The sequence below is a fragment of the Mchenga conophoros genome, linkage group LG20, assembly GCF_057382185.1.
Source record: "Mchenga conophoros isolate Kocher_MC1m ecotype Shallow Benthic linkage group LG20, M_conophoros_male_GT1.1, whole genome shotgun sequence".
Taxonomy (NCBI): domain Eukaryota; kingdom Metazoa; phylum Chordata; class Actinopteri; order Cichliformes; family Cichlidae; genus Mchenga; species Mchenga conophoros.
The window spans coordinates 22,154,943-22,162,151 of record NC_140545.1 but is presented as its reverse complement, the minus strand read 5'-3'; positions in this window follow the sequence as shown (position 1 = coordinate 22,162,151).

Genomic DNA, 7,209 nt, shown 5'->3' with positions numbered 1-7,209 from the left:
GGGCAGGAACTCATCCCCGACCCGGAGTGGGCACTCCACCCTTTTCCGGCTGAGAACCATGGCCTCAGATTTGGAGGTGCTGATCCTCATTCCCGCTGCTTCGCACTCGGCTGCGAACCGTTCCAGTGCAAGCTGGAGGCCCTCACCCGATGAAGCCAACAGAACCACATCATCTGCAAAAATCAGAGATGAGATTCTGAGGCCACCAAAGCGAAAGCCCTCCGCCACTTGGCTGCGCCTAGAAATCCTGTCCATAAAAATTATGAACAGAACCGGAGACAAAGGGCAGCCCTGGCGGAGCCCATCACCCACCAGGAACGAGTCCGACTTATTGCCGGCAATGCGAACCAAGCTCTTGCAACGGTTGTATAGGGATCGAATGGCCCGTAGCAATGGGCCAGACACCCCATATTCCCGCAACACCTCCCACAGGACACCCCGAGGGACACGGTCGAATGCCTTCTCCAAGTCCACAAAACACATGTAGACTGGTTGGGCAAACTCCCATGCACCCTCAAGTATCCTGGAGAGGATAAAGAGCTGGTCCAGTGTTCCGCGACCAGGACGAAAACCGCATTGTTCCTCCTGTATCCGAGGTTCGACTAACGGATGAACTCTCCTTTCCAGCACCCTGGCTGTCACAGGCTGGGTCTCCGACCCAGCACTCTGAGTTTTCTTTGTATTTTTTGATATGTTATTAGTTTGTGTTATTTCCTATTTTGCCTTTAGTTTAAGCAGTTATTGTTCCTGGGTTTTCTATGTTTTGGGGTTTTCTATTTATTTCATCACGTATTAGGTCTGTTAAGTTGTGTTGTCATTTCCTGTTTTATTCTGACAATGTCATGTGTTCTTTGTTCATTGTATTTAGCTTTCCTCTCCTGGTCCTGTCATTAGGTTTATGTCTGTCAGCTGTTTTCCCCCATGTGTCGCCACTTCCCCTGATCACCTCATGTCTGTATTTAAGCCTTTTGTTTTCTTCATGCCATTGTCAGTTCGTCTGTTTATTCTCACCAGAGTTACAGTCATAGTCATAGTCTTAGCCTGTTTATTTTCCACCTCGGTCATAGTTATAGTTTTTGGTCTTAGTACCTTTAGTGTTTTGTTTCTTAGTGTTTTGCCAGTTCAGTGTTTTGTTTCTTAGTGTTTTGCCTGTTTGCTTTGGTCTCTTGGTTCATTTCCTGCCGTCATCGCAATAAAGGTTCACTTTTCTGTTAATCATTACTATTCCTCGTCATCATCTGCTTTTGGGTCCTGTTTCCGCACACATCGGCGCACCCCGCTGTGACAGAACGAACTGACCAGTCATGGACCCAGCGGATTCTGCTCTCAACGAGTGTCTGGAGGAGACTGCTCGGATCCAAGCGATCCTCGACCGCTTCTTTACAGCGCCCGATTTGAAGAGCAAGCTGGTAATGATTAACGCTGCTGAAGCTATTATGGAGAGGGATCCCCGCCTTCTCCAGCTCCCGGACTCACCTGCCATAGTTGATGCCTTTACGAGGATAAAGGAGATGCTGCAGGCCCAGGGACTGTCGAGTCAGGAAATGGCTTCCAGCACCCACCAATCACAACAACCCCACAATCAGTCATCTCCATTGCTGCCTCCGGAACCTGAGTGTGTTCGTGTCGGTTCGCTGAGATTCGCCGCAGCGTCACCACCTCTCAGCTCACCAGTTTCCACGCCCTCATCACAGTCTCGCCATACTCCTGTCACAGTTCAGCGCGAGGAAGCGCCGCACACCATAGACTTGGACGACGACAAGCGCCAGTCTATATTCTGCGCTCTCTTGGAGGAGGAGCTCCGGTGGAAGCCGTGGCTCATTCCGGAGCACGAGCACTCTTTCCGGGGAACTCGACTGGCTCTCGGGGGACCTCGGAGTTACCAGGGACTTCCACCCATCGCTCCGCCGTCTTCCACTCCTAAGAAAAAGCGGCGTGCGCGCCACCGACGCTCCGTATCACAAACGCAAGTGAGTGATTACATTTTGGCTCGTCATGTTTTCTCTCAGGAAGTTGTTGAAATTGACACTACTTTTCCGGTTAATGAGCCCGGCTATACAGAGACTGTTTGCCCTGGAAAAGCTAGCCATCAGGCTCAGCTAAGCTGCTGTGGGACTGCTATCCAGGCCGGTTTGGAGCCGGAGACGGAGGTACAGCTGGTGCAGCCAATTTCAGTGTCAGCCGGAGGGCCCGGGGAGCCCGTCCGGCCTCATGTTTCGTCTGCTGGAGGTTCAGGAGAACCCAGCCAGCTTCATGCTTCGTCTGCTGGAGGTTCAGAAGAATCCAGCCAGCTTCAGGCTTCGTTTGCTGGAGGTTCAGGGGAATCCAGCCAGCTTCATGCTTCGTCTGCTGGAGGTTCAGGAGAATCCAGCCAGCTTCATGCTTCGTCTGCTGAAGGTTCAGGAGAACCACACCAGCCTCATGCCTCGTCAGCTGGAGGGCCCGGGGAGCCCATCCAGCCTCATGCCTCGTCAGCTGGAGGGCCCGAGGAGCCCTTCCGGCCTCAAGCCACGTCAGCTGGGGGGCCCGAGGAGCCCGTCCAGCCTCACGCCACGTCAGCTGGCGGGCCCGAGGAGCCCGTCCAGCCTCACGCCATGTCAGCTGGCGGGCCCGAGGAGCCCGTTCAGTCTCATGCTTCGTCAGCTGGAGGGCCTGAGGAGCCCGTCTGGCCACCTTCTGCTTCACCACCTGTGGCTGCCTCACTGTCACCTGGTTCTGCCTCTGCTACGCCAGGACCAGCTCCGGTCTGTGCTTCGCCCGGTCCAGCTCCAGCCTGTGCTTCGTCAGCCGCAGCTCCAGCCTGTGCTTCGTCAGCCGCAGCTCCAGCCTGTGCTTCGTCAGCTGCAGCCTCAGGGCCTTCATCCTCGCCCGGTCCGACCTCTGCATCAGCTGCTCCTGCTCCACCTGGTCCGGCTCCGGCTTCAGCCTCAGAGTCTTCGTCCTCGTCCTCGTCTGGCCCAGCCTCAGAGTCTTCGTCCTCGTCTGGCCCAGCCTCAGAGTCTTCGTCCTCGTCTGGCCCAGCCTCGTCAGAGTCTTCGTCCTCGTCTGGCCCGGCTTCGTCAGAGTCTTCAGCCTCGTCTGGTCCGGCCTCGTCAGAGTCTTCAGCCTCGTCGGGTCCGGCCTCTGCCTGTGCTTCTGCTACGCCTGGTCCGGCCTCTGCCTGTGCTTCTGCTACGCCTGGTCCGGCCTCTGCCTGTGCTTCTGCTACGCCGGGTCCGGCCTCTGCCTGTGCTTCTGCTACGCCGGGTCCGGCCTCTGCCTGTGCTTCTGCTACGCCTGGTCCGGCCTCTGCCTGTGCTTCTGCTACGCCTGGTCCGGCCTCTGCCTGTGCTTCTGCTACCCCTGGTCCGGCCTCTGCCTGTGCTTCTGCTACGCCTGGTCCGGCCTCTGCCTGTGCTTCTGCTACGCCTGGTCCGGCCTCAGCCTCTGCTTCAGCGTCACCTGGTCCTGTGCCCTCCAAGCCTCGGCCGGTACGCCTGACACTTGGGCGCCGCCGCCGCCTTCCGCACGGCCGGCCCCCTGAACGGTTCCCGCCCCGTCGCCTTCCGCACGGCCGGCCCCCTGAACTGTTTCCACGTCACCGCCGTCGAGGTCGGCCCCCTGAACCGTTTCCGTGTCGCCGCCGTTGCCGTCCGCACGGACGGCCCCCTGATCACATGAACTATGACTTTCTGGACCGTCACCCTCCGGGTCGGCCCCCTGAGGAGTCATGAACTGTTCCCTGCGCTCCTGTGATTTTGATGGACGTTTTGTTTTTGGTTTTTTTTGGCCTTGTTTCTGGCCCTCCGTCCTGGACCCCCACCGCCCGCCCTTGGTGGGTTGTTTTTGGTTTTGTTTTTCGAGGTTTTAGGGCGTCTGGAATCCGCCCTTAAGGGGGGGGCTCTGTCACAGGCTGGGTCTCCGACCCAGCACTCTGAGTTTTCTTTGTATTTTTTGATATGTTATTAGTTTGTGTTATTTCCTATTTTGCCTTTAGTTTAGGCAGTTATTGTTCCTGGGTTTTCTATGTTTTGGGGTTTTCTATTTATTTCATCACGTATTAGGTCTGTTAAGTTGTGTTGTCATTTCCTGTTTTATTCTGACAATGTCATGTGTTCTTTGTTCATTGTATTTAGCTTTCCTCTCCTGGTCCTGTCATTAGGTTTATGTCTGTCAGCTGTTTTCCCCCATGTGTCGCCACTTCCCCTGATCACCTCATGTCTGTATTTAAGCCTTTTGTTTTCTTCATGCCATTGTCAGTTCGTCTGTTTATTCTCACCAGAGTTACAGTCATAGTCATAGTCTTAGCCTGTTTATTTTCCACCTCAGTCATAGTTATAGTTTTTGGTCTTAGTACCTTTAGTGTTTTGTTTCTTAGTGTTTTGCCAGTTCAGTGTTTTGTTTCTTAGTGTTTTGCCTGTTTGCTTTGGTCTCTTGGTTCATTTCCTGCCGTCATCGCAATAAAGGTTCACTTTTCTGTTAATCATTACTATTCCTCGTCATCATCTGCTTTTGGGTCCTGTTTCCGCACACATCGGCGCACCCCGCCGTGACACTGGCATAGACTTTCCCAGGGAGGCTGAGGAGTGTGATCCCCCTGTAGTTGGAACACACCCTCCGGTCCCCTTTCTTAAAGATGGGGACCACCACCCCGGTCTGCCAGTCCACAGGTACTGCCCCTGATCTCCACGCAACATTGCAGAGGCGTGTCAACCAGGACAGCCCTACAACGTCCAGAGCCTTCAGGAACTCGGGGCGGACCTCATCAGCACCAGGGGCTCTGCCACCAAGGAGTTGTTTAACTGCCTCAGTGACCTCGCCCCCGGAAATTGGCGGGTCATTCCCCTCATCCCCAGACTCTGCTTCCTCCTCGGAAGACGTGTCAGTGGGATTAAGGAGGTCCTCGAAGTATTCCTTCCACCGCCTGACAATTTTCTCAGTCGACGTCAGCAGCGCTCCGCCAGCACTATACACAGTGCAGGTAGAGCACCGCTTTCCCCTCCTGAGACCTCTGACGGTTTGCCAGAATCTCTTCGAGGCAGTCCGAAAGTCTTTTTCCATGGCCTCTCCGAACTCCTCCCACACCCGAGTTTTTGCTTCAGCCACTGCCCGAGCCGCATTCCGCTTGGCCTGTCGATACCCGTCGGCTGCCTCCGGGGTCCCACAGGCTAACCAAGCCCGATAGGACTCCTTCTTCAGCCTGGTGGCTCCCTTCACCTCTGGTGTCCACCATTTGGTTCGGGGATTACCACCACGGCAGGCACCAACCACCTTGCGGCCGCAGCTCAATGCAGCAGCTTCGGCAATGGAGACGCTGAACATGGTCCATTCGGACTCAATGTCCCCAGTCTCCCTCGGAATGCTGTTGAAGCTCTGCCGGAGGTGTGCGTTGAAGATCTCGCGGACTGGGGCCTCTGCTAGACGTTCCCAGCACACCCTCACTACGCGTTTAGGTGCACCAGGTCTGTTCAGCGTCTTCCCCCGCCACCTGATCCAACTCACCACCAGGTGGTGATCAGTTGACAGCTCAGCCCCTCTCTTTACCCGAGTGTCCAGAACATATGGTCGCAGGTCTGCTGATACGATTACAAAATCGATCATCGACCTACGGCCTAGAGCGTCCTGGTGCCACGTGCACTTATGGACACTCTTATGTTCGAACAGGGTGTTCGTTATGGCCAAACTGTGATTAGCACAGAAGTCCAATAACAGAGCACCGCTCGGGTTCAGATCAGGGAGGCCGTTCCTCCCAATCACGCCCCTCCAGGTCTCGCTGTCGTTACCCACGTGAGCATTGAAGTCTCCCAGCAGGACAACAGAGTCTCCAGGTGGAGCACCCTCCAGCACCCCCCCCCAGGGACTCTAAGAAGGCTGGGTACTCTGAACTGCCACTCGGCGCATAAGCGCAGATGACAGTCAGGACCCGTTCCCCGACCCTAAGGCGCAGGGAACAAACCCTCTCGTCCACCGGGAAAAACCCCAACGTACCGGCAGCAAGCCGAGGGGATATTAGGATACCCACCCCAGCCCACCGCCTCTCACCAGGGGCAACTCCAGACTGAGACAGAGTCCAGCCCCTCTCCAGGAGACTGGTTCCAGAGCCCAAGCCATGTGTAGAGGTGAGCCCGACTATATCTAGCCGGTACCTCTATTGCAAAAGTAAATATTATATTTAAGAAAAAAAGAAAAGAAGGCTTAATAGGTCCTTTTTAATGTCCCAACCTCTTTTATCTTCCATCGTCTTTGAATGCAGCACATTATAAGTGTATTATTTAACCAACTTCAGGATGCCTGTATGTTAAGCAGCTGTGAAAGACACAAACACACCTGGAGACAAGGCTTTCTGAAAGACAGTTTGGTATATGTTATTCCTAGACGCAGTACTGTATACAGAGATTGTTACATAAAACAGATTGTGAATGAGGGAGCGGACTGATCTGATCAAGCTCGCTGCAGAGCTTGGCAGCTGATGGACGAACAGCTTTCTCCCTCCTCCAAAACAGTCACTGTATACCGTACTCTACTCACTGGCTTCAGTACACACAAGGAGGCCAAGACAAAGCAAAAACAATCCCAAGTTTCACTCGCTTTGCCAGCAGTGTGTCACGATTTTGTATGGGTTAAAATGCTGAAAAGAGCCAGTCACAAACTTCATCTTGTTACAAACTGCATGGTTGGTTTCTGTTTAAATTTCTCCACTAGCAAATCAACCAAAAAAAGCACATCAAGAATGGCAAATGGATTGTGAAAGCTATTCATTTTTCTGAATTGCCATTGTCAAAAAAGAAGGAAAAAAGAGAAAAGAATGGTAATGCTTTGCTTAACATCATTATCTTTCTTATTCAAACAAATTCTTTATTGTAACAGACTGTAAAAAAATTAAACATGGTCTTTGTATCTCTTAAGTGTTTCGGGAAAACCTTTATTGAATAAGAAAATAATGTACCACAATAAAGCTGCTGGACAGTGTCTAACATGTTTCTCTCTTTTTACTATAGCAAAAAAAATCTAGGTCTGCATCACTCTTTATTATAGCTGCTCTTGCTTTTATTATTCATACAAAAATAGGAAAATAATAATTTCTTGCATTATTATTTCCTTATGAGTAGTTTTGTCTTTACAGAAAAAACAGCATTGCAGGAAGTGTCACTGTTTGATCGACACTTATTCACAGATATGCACGACAACATATTCCAGTGCTACAGCACTAAAAAATGTTTGGGAAAATTG